At 39.0% G+C, this 12,045-nt stretch overlaps 1 protein-coding gene across 1 annotated transcript in view; it reads left to right on the top strand.

The window, feature by feature from the left end:
- The window catches only part of Grm7 (glutamate metabotropic receptor 7), a 787,913-nt gene that overhangs the window by 308,331 nt on the left and 467,537 nt on the right, over nt 1-12,045 (top strand). The gene's annotated exons all lie outside the window — the stretch shown is intronic.

Genomic DNA, 12,045 nt, shown 5'->3' with positions numbered 1-12,045 from the left:
CAAATTGGAAGCATGGGAAGAGGGGGGAGTGAGCTAGGAGAATGAGAAGGGGAGAAGAGGAGGGATGCAGAGGACATGAGGAAGCAGAAAGGTTGAGTCAGGGGAAGAATAGATGATAACAAGAATGGAGATTTCATAATAGAGGGAGACATTTTTGTTTTACAGAGAAATCAGGCACTAGGGAAATCTCTGGAGATCTACAAAGATGACACCAGCTAACAATCTAAGCAACAGAGGAGAGGCTACCTTAAATGCCCTTCCCTGATAATGAGATTGATGACTAACTTATATGCCATCCTATAGCCTTCATCCAGCAGCTGGTGGAAGCAGAAGCAGAAACTCACAACTAATCACCGAACTGAACTCAAACCCAGATTCAGAAAAGGACGAGTGAAGAACACAGGGGTCCAGACCAGACTGGTGAAACCCAGAGAAACAGCTGACCTGAACATCGGGGAACTCCTGCTCCCCAGATTAATAGCTAGAATACCAGCATGGGACTGATCCAGACCCCAGAAACATGGGTTTCTGTGAGGAAACCTAGGAAATCTATGGGAGCTCCTGTAGAAGTTCAGTACTTATCCCTAGCATAGGTGTGGACTTTGGGTGCCCATTCCACATAGAGGGATACTTCCTGAGCCAATACACACAGGGGTGGGCCTAGGCCCTATACCAAAGGATACAACAGACTCTGATGACACTATATGGAAGGCCTCACCATCCAGGGGGAACAGAAAGGATATGTGATAGATAGGGTTTTAGTTGGGTGGGTGGTAGGGGAGGACAGGAGGGAGAGGGAACTGGGATTGTCATGTAATTCAATCCAGTTTCTAATTCAAATAAAAAAGTTGAAAAAAAAAAGAAAACAGACAGGAAAAAAATAAACATGACACAAGTATCTGATGCACTGAGTACATAGTTGAAAAAGAGACTGAATTCAAACATGAGGCTATCGATTACTCTCCATATTTAAGTCTTTCCCAAACTCTTCATGGTGGGATTACGATTCTATGGGTACATGTTTACTTTGTATACCTGTACATCCATTGCCCATAGGCAGCAACGCTGGTAAGGAATGAAAATAGAAATATAACAATATGTGTATGTTTTCTAAATGTGCATATACATGCATAGATTCATAAGTTCAGTGTAAAGCCACTGTCTAACTAATGCCCTGCATCTTTAGCCTATGCAAAGGACACATTGCACACACTAATTATTTGTAATTAGCCATCTGACTTCTCCAATGTCTGTAATCATTCTTTTTCCTGGTGCTGTGACAAAATGTCCAACAACAGCAGGAGGGGAGAGTGGATTCCAGATCGCAGTTAGAAGATAAGATCCATGTAGGCAGAGAAAGTATGGCACCGGGAATTTGGGAGCTGCTGACCTTGCATCTGTAGTCAGGAAAGGAAGAGAGGAACGCTGCTGCTCAGCTTGTATTCACTTTATTCAGGCTGGAAGTACACGAAATGGTACAATCCCAATTTAGAGTGAATCCACCTACATAAATTGATCAAATCCAGGAAACATCTCATAGATAGACCCTATCTTGTTTACCTTCTAGGTGATTCTAGATACCTTCATGTTGTCTCTATTAACCATGACAGTATTTTTTTTTTTGATTAGAAACAAGATTCTTTTACATGTCAGTCCCAGTTCCTTCTCACTCCCCTCCTCCCCTTCCCTCCTATCCCAACCCTTTCTGCTCCCCAGGGAGGGTGTGGCCTTCCATGGGAGATCTTCAAAGTCTGTCAGTGTGTCTAGGCTGAGAGAGTCCACATCTCTCTATGTGGACAGGGCTCCCAAGGTCTATTCGTGTACTAGGGATAAATACTGATTCACTACCAGAGGCTCCATAGATTGCCCAGAACTCCAAACTGACATCCTCACTCAGGGGTCTGGAACAGCCCTATGCTGGTTTCCCAGCTATCAGACATGACAATATCTTTACCTGAGGTTTGATTCAACCAAATCTCTCCTTCCTACAAGAGTCTTTTCTGACTCCTTATCTCATTCTGGGCATGAAAGTAAAACAATATTAGAAGTTTACCCTGGCTTCCTTCTTCTTCTTTTCTTTTCTTTTTTTTTTTTTTTCTTGATTTTTCGAGACAGGGTTTCTCTGTGTAGTTTTGGAGCTTATCCTGGCGCTCACTTTGGAGACCAGGCTGGCCTGGAACTCACAGAGATCTGCCTGCCTCTGCCTCCCAAGTGCTGGGATTAAAGGCGTGTGCCACCAATGCCTGCCTTCCTTCTTCTAATGCAGAGGATATATTTTGCCTGCATATCTTTTATCCCTTTACTAATAATGGCTACGTATACATCCACCAAAGACAATAGCTCCTACTATTTGTCATCCCAGTCTCCATGCTGTGAGGAGCTATGCAGCAGAATGGTTCTCTCCAGCATCAGTTCAGTGATCCAATCATAGAGTTGCCTTGTAGGAATTAACCACATGAATCCTTCCTTTACAAAATCAGGTGAAGAACACATGTGAGGCTATGAGGGTGGGTGATTGGAGGAAGTATGGAGAAGATCATGCCATTGAGTGAGAATGACTGCACTTTAAAATGTGGTGGGGTTATGTTAGTAAGTGATAAAGATAGAAAGATTGCCACATACAACTCTAAGATAGTTTCATCACATGTATTCCTTAGGGACATGTCCTAACATCCATCCACTTATGACATCAGTTTGGTGCATAAAATTCTTGAGTCTTTGGTGAGGTCAGAAAAAGAGTTACATGAATATATTAATTTGCTAATAATTAAGCAACTGTGCCCACCGTTCCTGAGCAATGATGTTCCAAATGATTAAGGTACAGTTGCTCCTCTAGAGACATGAAAATCTAACAAGAAGAAAACCATTGTTAACATCAAACTTTAATAAGTACTTTAATCACCTAGAGAACTTGTTCAGACACAGGATCAAGTTTCATCACTACACATATGTTCCAGTAGTTCTGACCAAGAGGCTGAGAGTGTGCTCTGTTACCAGGTTTTCCCACCTTGCACAACCACCTTGCCCCAAATAAACATAGACTTTAGACTCTCAAAGATAGGATAGAATATTTTCTTTACATCTTTCTGAATCTTAGTGGACTAAATATTGTAACTATAGTTCTTGCTTAATATCTATTTTGTTATATATAATTTGGCTATGTTAAAGTTAAAACCTTTCTTTTATTTAAACAGAAAAGAGGAGGTGATGGGAGATGTCCTTCTGTATAAATGTTTGTCTTAATGGTTGATGAATAAAGTACTGTGTGACTAGTGCCCAGGCCGGACCCTGCTGTGCCAGAAAACTCTAGATTCATTCCTTGGTGATAGAAGTCCTGAAGACCACACTGTGGGATTTACTGCATAGGCACCTACGTGAGGGTGTTACAGTGTCACTTGTGGGACTACTTTTGTTGTTCATGGGGAAATCACGGAATGTTTTCCTGGGATCATGCAAAAAACCCTATCATTCAACTGTCATGATGACTCTATGACTATGAAGACTAAAACATAAAATAAATGCCACTCTTTCACAGTTACTGGGAATGGAAACATGGTGCAGATTTCGTTGTATTTGTGTCCACATTGATGTGACTTTTTGAAATCACCATGGGACCTGAATGTCATGTTGTTTTCCCTGACTCTTAGAGTTTATATAGAACCTTATTTATTATGTTGTTGAGTTTTGAAGCAAGTTGACATTATAAGGAAACTGATGGCCAGCATCCTTGCTTTCACTTTTTTTTTTTATACTCAAGCAAGTGTATTATATAAGAAACACTTATTTAGACAAGACTGTCCGCATTCAGTGATGTTTTAAAATCTTTTTTTTTTATTTTATTAGTTCTAGTTAGGAAACAAGCTTATTTCAAGTCCCTTCTCCCTCTCCCTCCCCTCACCCCCAAACTTCCTCCCCACCCCCAGCCCACCCCCCACCCCATCCACCCACCACTCCCCAGGCAGGGTAGGGCCCTCAACGGGGGCTCTGCAAAGTCCACCAAGTCTTCCTATGCTGATCCTGGGCCCTTCCCCATGTGTCCAGGGCCAGAGTGTAATGCTTCATATGGGATGGGCTCTCAAAGTCCCTTCTTGCACCAGGGAAAAATACTAATCCACTACCAGAAGCTTCTTGGAGTGCAGAGGCCTCCTTATTGACATCCATGTTCAGGGGTCTGGATCAGTCTTGTACTGGCCTCCCGGACAGCATCTGGGGTCTATGTGCTCTCCCTTGTTCAGGCCAACTGTTCCTGTGGGTTTCTCCACCTGGTACAGACCCCTTTGTTCTTCATTCCTCCCTCTCTTCAACTAAATTCCCGATTTCGGCTCATTGTATATCTGTGGATGTCTGTCTCTGTTTCCATCAGCCACTGGGTGAGGGCTCTAGGATGGCATAAAGAGAAGTCATCAATCTCATTTTAGGGGGAGGGTTTTTAGGTTATCCTCTCCACCGTTGCCTGAATTGTCAGATCGTGTCATCCTTGTAGGTCTCTGGAGATCCCCTGGTTCCTGATCCCTTCTCGGGCCTACAGTGGCTCCCTCTGATATCGTATCTCTCATCTTGCTCTCTTTCCTCTATTCTTCCCCCAACTCAATGTTTCTGCCCCTCCGTTTCCTCTCCTCTTCTCCTCTTCTCTTGCTCTTATTGTAGCAGCTCCTTCCCCCCCCCTCATGCCCCCAATTAGTTCGGGAGTTCATGCCACTTCCATTCCTTGCTTTCACTTTAAGTGTGACGAAAGGTGGGGAAATGATTCAGATGGACTTTGAAACATCTTGGTCCTCGGTATGAGTATAAAACATCTTGGCATGAAGAAGAGCAGATCTACTGGAGGGAGGTTTATAAGTATCATCTGTTTATAATTGGGAGTAAAAGATAAAGGTGAACTATCAGGCTGGGAGAAGATGTAAGACAAAGTTGAGATGCAAGAGGAAAGTTTATGTGGCTTCTTGTGACCCTACCTTAGTGTCACATTCTAGCCCCATTTGTCTCTTGTTTTCTCCCAATCCTTTAATTCTAGAAAGTCCACATAGCCTTCAAAGCATCTATCCACAGACATGTGTTTTGTATCTGCAGATACTATTTTATAACTGCTACTGACCTCATTTCTCCCTCTCTTCTTTCCCTGGTTCTTCAATCCACTAACTTGAAATCTTCTTGGAGACCTTGCCTGAACCCCCTCGCTGCCATCATGGCATGCTTCAGAATTGCGGCTTACACAAGGAAAATGGATTATGTCCTAGGCAGGAGGTCTGAAATCTTCATTTTCAGGTTCAGTTCCTTCTGACGACTGAGTGAGGAATCTCTTCGGGTCTCACTCCATGCTTCGCAGAGGACTGCCTTCCCTGCATATCATCTTCTGTCATTGTGCACTTTTCACACTTTTTAATAAAGCTTCCAAACATACTCAATTGAATATACCTTAATGATTTAATTACGGATTATTAGGATTCATTAAAGTAGAGCATACTTGGTTTCACTAAGCATGTATATAATAGGTTTTGATCATCTTCTACTTTCTGTATTTACTCTATTTTGTTCCTTTTCTTTGTATTATTGTTACATTATAAATACCTATAAATATATAGATACAAGCTATTGATTCCATATATATATATATATATATATATATATATATATATATATATCATGTGCTCACGAACACACACATACACACACACACACACACATACACACACCCCACATGATTTTAGAGCTGACCACCTGGTATGATGATAACCATTTAGAGGACTCATCATCCCTGGGGAAGATTGATTTTTCACTTGCCTTTATCTCTTCATTTAAATGTGGGGCCCTATGAGATTTTGACTGGCCTTGTTGACATATCAACTGTTATTGTCATATTCAGGTCTTGTTTATGCTATTGTAATGTTTTAATTAATTTAATGGGTATAGCATCCTTGTCCTATATAGAAGACTCAGTCTTTTAGCAGATGTTCTGGTGATTGTCTCTTATAATCTTTCTGCCCCCACTTCCGAGGTGCTTTCTGATTCTTAGGTGAGGAGCTTGTAAGCTTGTATTGTAGCTAGTCTGGGATCCAATGATAATAACCTATTTTAACAAAATTAGGTTATATTCTAATGTATACTGTGTTTAGGATCCAGCTTAAATATATTTAAGGACACAGTTCATTATAGAGAACTGACTTCATGGAGCTATACATTTCTACTTGAGAATATATTATAGTTGTAACTTCTCTGTTATTTATGTAAATTTTCAATTATTTGTCTTCCCTATGAGATTGTACTTCCTAAGAAGTCAAGGTCAGCTCTTTAGAAGTACAGTTGTTCAATAAACACTAGATAGGCAACCTGTATGGCAGGCTAAGCTCTTTGAGCTGTGAGACACCCTAACATGACCTGATGTGAATTCTGATTCATAAAATTGGAACAGCACTTTCTTATTAAACACCAGCAAGGAGGAAATGCCAAGTGCATCAAATGCTGTTGGGGCAGGGTTATGTGCAGTCAAGCAAGCTTCACAGTTTAAAGCATTCTCTCTGTAGCTTCCCTGGGGAAAATAATGCATTAGCGATTGAATGAAAACAGCTTGCTGAGTCCTGGTACACTGACGCCCCATGTGAAGGAGCCAATCTAGAGGACTTTTAAAGCAGCAACTTCTGTGTCTTGCAGTACTTCTGCAAGGAAAAGACTTCTATGTTGTTATTTGATACTGTCAGTATGTTCAGTTCCTACATACTTTCTTTCAGCAATAGGACTTCCAAAATAATACATCCATAACACAAGCTGTTAAATACTCAATGGATTTGCAGAGGGGCACATGTAATGCCCCCTGGGCTTTTAAATGGCAGGTCTGCTATTTCATTTTCCAATAACAAATCTAAGAGCTAAATGGGGGTGGGTAGAAACATGATCCTTATCTCTCATAGCTTTTAAAAATTAGCTATAGTCCTCCTAAAGGAAAAGTGCTAAACAAGATGATTCCTTAAAGTTCTTTATCTATATCCTGACCACATCTTCTTACCTTGTTTATGAGAGGTGGAGTAGTCTGTTCTCAGGAGAAGTTTTCAAACAGTGATCACATCTGCTATGTTCACAGTCCCCATGACTTGCATGAAAGTTGTCAGGCATCTTCATACATTGTATAATAAAACTATGGCAAATGACTATAAACTTCATTTCTGAGAGTTTATTATTGATTCAGGGTCTCATGTAGCCCATACTAGCCTTGAACTTGCTGATTTTCAGGATGGCCTTCAGCTGCCAATCCTCCTGCCTCTCCCTCCTGCAGGAATTACTATATCTATAATGTAGTCATGTGAATTAAAACATAGATTTCATGTATATTAGAAAAGTACTCTTTTAATTGAGCATTTCTCCAAGCTCTTTAAGCCAAATTTCTGTTTTTATATTTTGATAAAAGAGACTATTTGTGGATGTTTGTTAACAGACAAGTGTTTGAGGGTCTAGCATAAAACTGATACTTATTTTTAAGGATTACATAGACTAATAAATTATATCTATTTATGTATTTATAACAAAGATTCTTAACAGGCAGATACTAAACATCTCATTGATGAAGATACTATAACCTGTGAAACTATCATAGTTAAGGAACACAATTACTAAGAAAAAATAAGCTATAATAACAGTAACAAATTACATGTAACATATACATTTGTATATGTGTGTGCATATGTAAAATATACATGTATATGTTATATTTAATATCTTTATAACAGTCTCATGAGGTTATACACATGATAATTTCCCTTTAGTCTATCTGAGGACACTGAGGCTCATAAAATTGTCTCAGGTTGCAGAACTGGGAAGTGATATAGCCAGTGATTAAATGCTTGAATTCTGTTTGTCTTTAGCAAATGTCTTACTCTTCGTGTCTTTTTAGAACATGACTATATCTTCTACAAATGGAATCACATGGAGTCAGGAAGTCACCATCTCCTGCACCCTTGTGATTTGCAATCTTCTTGGACTGAACCATTTTCTACTTCTAATGTCAACATCTTGATTCAGATCAATGTCATATTTCACCTGGACCACAATGTGTTGTGTTTCATCCTTTTCTCTCCTTCTTATCTTCTACCTCTATTGGCCACACTATATGGTACTCATGATCACATAAAATGAATTTCATGGACAGACTCACTCCTGCTCACCCTTCACAGTTTAGTCATGGGAATGCACAGTGTTCGTACCTGATAGATTTATTTGGGTACAAAATAGGAGGGAAAGGTATATCTCAAAATAATATTGGAAAGTATATTAAATCAGGCATAACTAAGGAGTAAAAAGTTGTGTAAGTATTATTTACTGGAAAAAACTGAAAATTGTTAAGAATAACAATGAAATCACAGTGATTTAATGAGCATTATTTGAAAATAATGTAGCAAACTTATGTGCTACAGAGTCTGGGGAACTTTTCATCTTTGCTTTCTGATTGACCTCAGACCTCAGAAATTGTATTTCAGTTCAGTTTTATTTAAAGCAACACTTTTCAAAACAAACAAATCCTCAAATGTTTTGGCTCAATAAAATAAAAATGTATTTCTGTCTGATATCTAGTATTGAAGTCCTTGATAAATCATCTTTAGTCTTTCTAAAGCTCCATAGTCCACAGTGCTGCAAAGCTTAGAAAGAAGTATGGATGGAGTTCTACACAGTTTCTGAGTCTCTACTCTAATTTATGAATAGGAATCATGCTATGGTATGGCCTGGATGCTAAGAGTGCTTTGAAATCAAATTGTTGGTTATGAGTGATCTTCTAGGATATGTTACAATTTGGAAAAGACCAATTTAGACAGCTACTTTTGCTATATACTCTAAAATGACAAATTTTTTCCATAAAATAAGGAAGGTGATCACAGAAAATACATAGACTTATAATGAAGTATACAGACAGTGTTCAAGGACAGTCTTAAAAGTGCACTTAAGCTCTATGGAACACAATGAAACAAGAGAAGGAAAGGAAGGAAGGAAGGAAAGAAGGAAGGAAGGAGAAGGAAGGAAGGAAGGATGGAAGGAAGAAGGATCATCAAGAAAAGTATGTGTCATGCTTACTTCTAAATTACTGTTTTCAGTATTGTTTTAGAACATGTATCTAAACTCTTGAAGACTTGAATGGAAATGATAATTTCCCTATATTCAGTCCAGTGCAGCCAGAAGCTTCTCCTAATCTCTTCCTTTATACAAGTTCCATGATCCTACAGTCACATTGCATGAGGGATTGAGGTGGTCACAGCCATCCTAATTTGATCATGTCCACAAATTACACATGCTTGGCTGTTCATTGAATTGTAGGACTAGCTGATATCATTGTTGTGTGTCTACAAAACAAATAAACAATGTAGGACTTTGTTGATCACGTGGAAGAAAGTTTTACATCGAGCCTTGACTAGGTGCTTTTCACATGGTGCCTAGCAAATCTACGGGACCTCCTATAGAAGTCCAGTATTTATTCCTAGCATAGGTGTGGACTTGGGGAGCCCATTCCATATAGAGGAATACTCCCTGAGCCAAGACACATGGGCCCTGTCCCAAAGGATATGATAGACTCTGATGACACCCTATGGAAGGCCTCACCATCCAGGGGGAGCAGAAAAGATATGTGACAGATAGGGTTTTAGTTGGGGAGGGGGTGGTAGGGGAGGACAGGTGGGAGAAGGGAACTGGGATTGTCATGTAAAACAATCCTGTTTCTAATTCAAATTTTATAAGTTGGAAAAAATAAAATTAAATTAAAAAATTCTTAATGAGGCATAAAGAACTCAAATCTACTTGAAATGTAACCTCTATGCATTTTTTATATTGGCATGACTTAATTTTTATGTGTCACACAGAAATGTTAAGGAGAGATAGATTTATGCTTGTAGACTTGGATAAAATTGAAGCCCCAAGCATTGCAATTTATTCTATACTTTGGCAAACTTACATTTGAAACACTTATCATACCAAGGTTATACTAGTCACAATTTATTTGCTAAATATACCTGCCCAAATTAAATAGTCTCAGAATACAGAAGTGGCTGAATGTCAGAGTACTTAGCTTTCCCTTCTCAAGGCCCTGAGTTATATACTTAAACACACAAACAAATAAAAAATAAAACTATTCTCCTAATGAGTTGTTAAATATTAAATAATTGTAAGGTATATGTCTTGTTTTTCTAATTGTGTGTGTATGTGTATGTCTGAGGGTAAGCTTGCGCATTGTGCATGTGAGCATAGTACCCCTGGAGGTCAGAAAGGAACACTGAATCATTGGGAGCTAGAGTTACAGGGACTTTCAATCAACCTGTTGTAGATGCTGAGAGCCCAATTCAGGTGCTTTGCAATAGCAATTCACATTCTCTTTTTAAACTTTTTCATTTATCAACACATAGTTTAATAAACGTTTTACAAGAAGCAGGAACAGTACAAAATAATGGCTTATGTGAATAGTTAATAATTCCATGGAAGTATTTGTGAAAATAATATTAGTCACTCATTGATCTAGTTGGTTTCTATGCTGTTGATGATGCTGGTTTTCATTTGTTCTTTTCATTAAAAATTGATTCTTGCCTCCTCTACAAACCTCTCTAGGGCAGCACAATAGAGCCACCGTGTTAGCAGAGGTATGGGTGAGCCAGTGCTGAAGTTGTGAGCTTGGGAAAGCTGTGCCCATTTCTCATCTGTCCTGTGGTAGCATGGGCAGGGGAAAGATGGGGAGGAGGAAGGGAGACAGGGTAGAGGGAAAGAATAAAGGAAGTGCCAACTGTAACTGAGGCTCATTTGAGGGATAGTATGGAAGCCACACCTGACATTGCTTGGATAACCAAGAAGCAGAGACTAGATATCTGGGAGACTGAACACTACTGGTCTTACCAAAAAAAAAAAAAAAAGACAAAATGCTAACAATAAAATGACTTCTAATGACATTCTGCTATGTTCATAGATCAGTGCCTTATTCAGAAATCATCAGAGATGATTTCTCAGGCAGTAGATGTAACATATGAGGAGATCTACAGACAGGCATTAAGAGAGTCTATATACTCTATCTCCATCAAATCCCTACCCTCAGAGCTCAGGGAGCCCTAATTCCTTCCCTCATCCCCAACTGATTGGCCCATTCTCATCCACATCTACCCCCAGTCCACCTGCAAGTAAACAGGAGGCTTCTTGAGATAGACAACATAAGGGCAGCAGTTATTGTTGTTCTCCACAGCTTCTATTTGTAGAGTCCAGAAAGAGGAGAAGTTGGTTAATAAGGGGAATAATATAGTTTTTCTCAATTTTGATTCATAAGCTTGAGTTATGTAGTTCTTTCTTCAGTGTGTAAGTCCTTTTACAAGATACATATGATTTTACTCATACACTTTTTCAATTTTAAATAGGCTTAAAATGGTAAATAAAGATTTCCCCCTTAATGGTCTTTCACAGAAAACAATTTGACTTACTGCACATAAACACAAAACTAATTCAGGGTAGATTGCTCTTCTGGCTCTACTTCCCCAAAATACTCTAGACCATGCTTGGATGGAAACAAACAATAAAAGGGGAATTACTAAGATATTGCTAAGACAGGTGATTTACTTCACTATTTGAAGTGAGGTGTGTGAGCAAATTGATACAAATGAGGCTCCTGGGTTACAATGTGCATTGTCAAGAAAGCCCAAGCCAGTTGACTCCCAGATAACTAATCTTTTCCTATGCTTGTCTGCATCAGAAGAATTGAAGAACTATAAAATAAAGGGTCAAGGCCCCATATTAGTCCTTTCAACAGATACTCTCTGGTAAATATAAGTCCTCACAGTAATGAAAACTAGTTTTCACATGGACCTGGAAATTTCCTAAATCCTTCTCTAGGCTTGTTTAGTTTCTATTCTCTTTCACTTCTCAATATCTGAAGGTCAGAATCCAGCCAATTCTTCAAATATTTGGAATTAGTATAGGAAGATTATGACTATGTAGGATAAATTTCCTGAATTCTTATCTTAGCTGTATTTTGTTTTGGCATTTCTGCAGAATTGAGAACCTCATTTGCATTTCTGTAGAATTGAACATTTTTGTGGGTAA

Source organism: Cricetulus griseus, chromosome 8 (genome assembly GCF_003668045.3).
Source record: "Cricetulus griseus strain 17A/GY chromosome 8, alternate assembly CriGri-PICRH-1.0, whole genome shotgun sequence".
Taxonomy (NCBI): Eukaryota; Metazoa; Chordata; class Mammalia; order Rodentia; family Cricetidae; genus Cricetulus; species Cricetulus griseus.
Note: the sequence above shows the minus strand (reverse complement) of the source record. Positions and strands in the feature narration are given on the sequence as shown.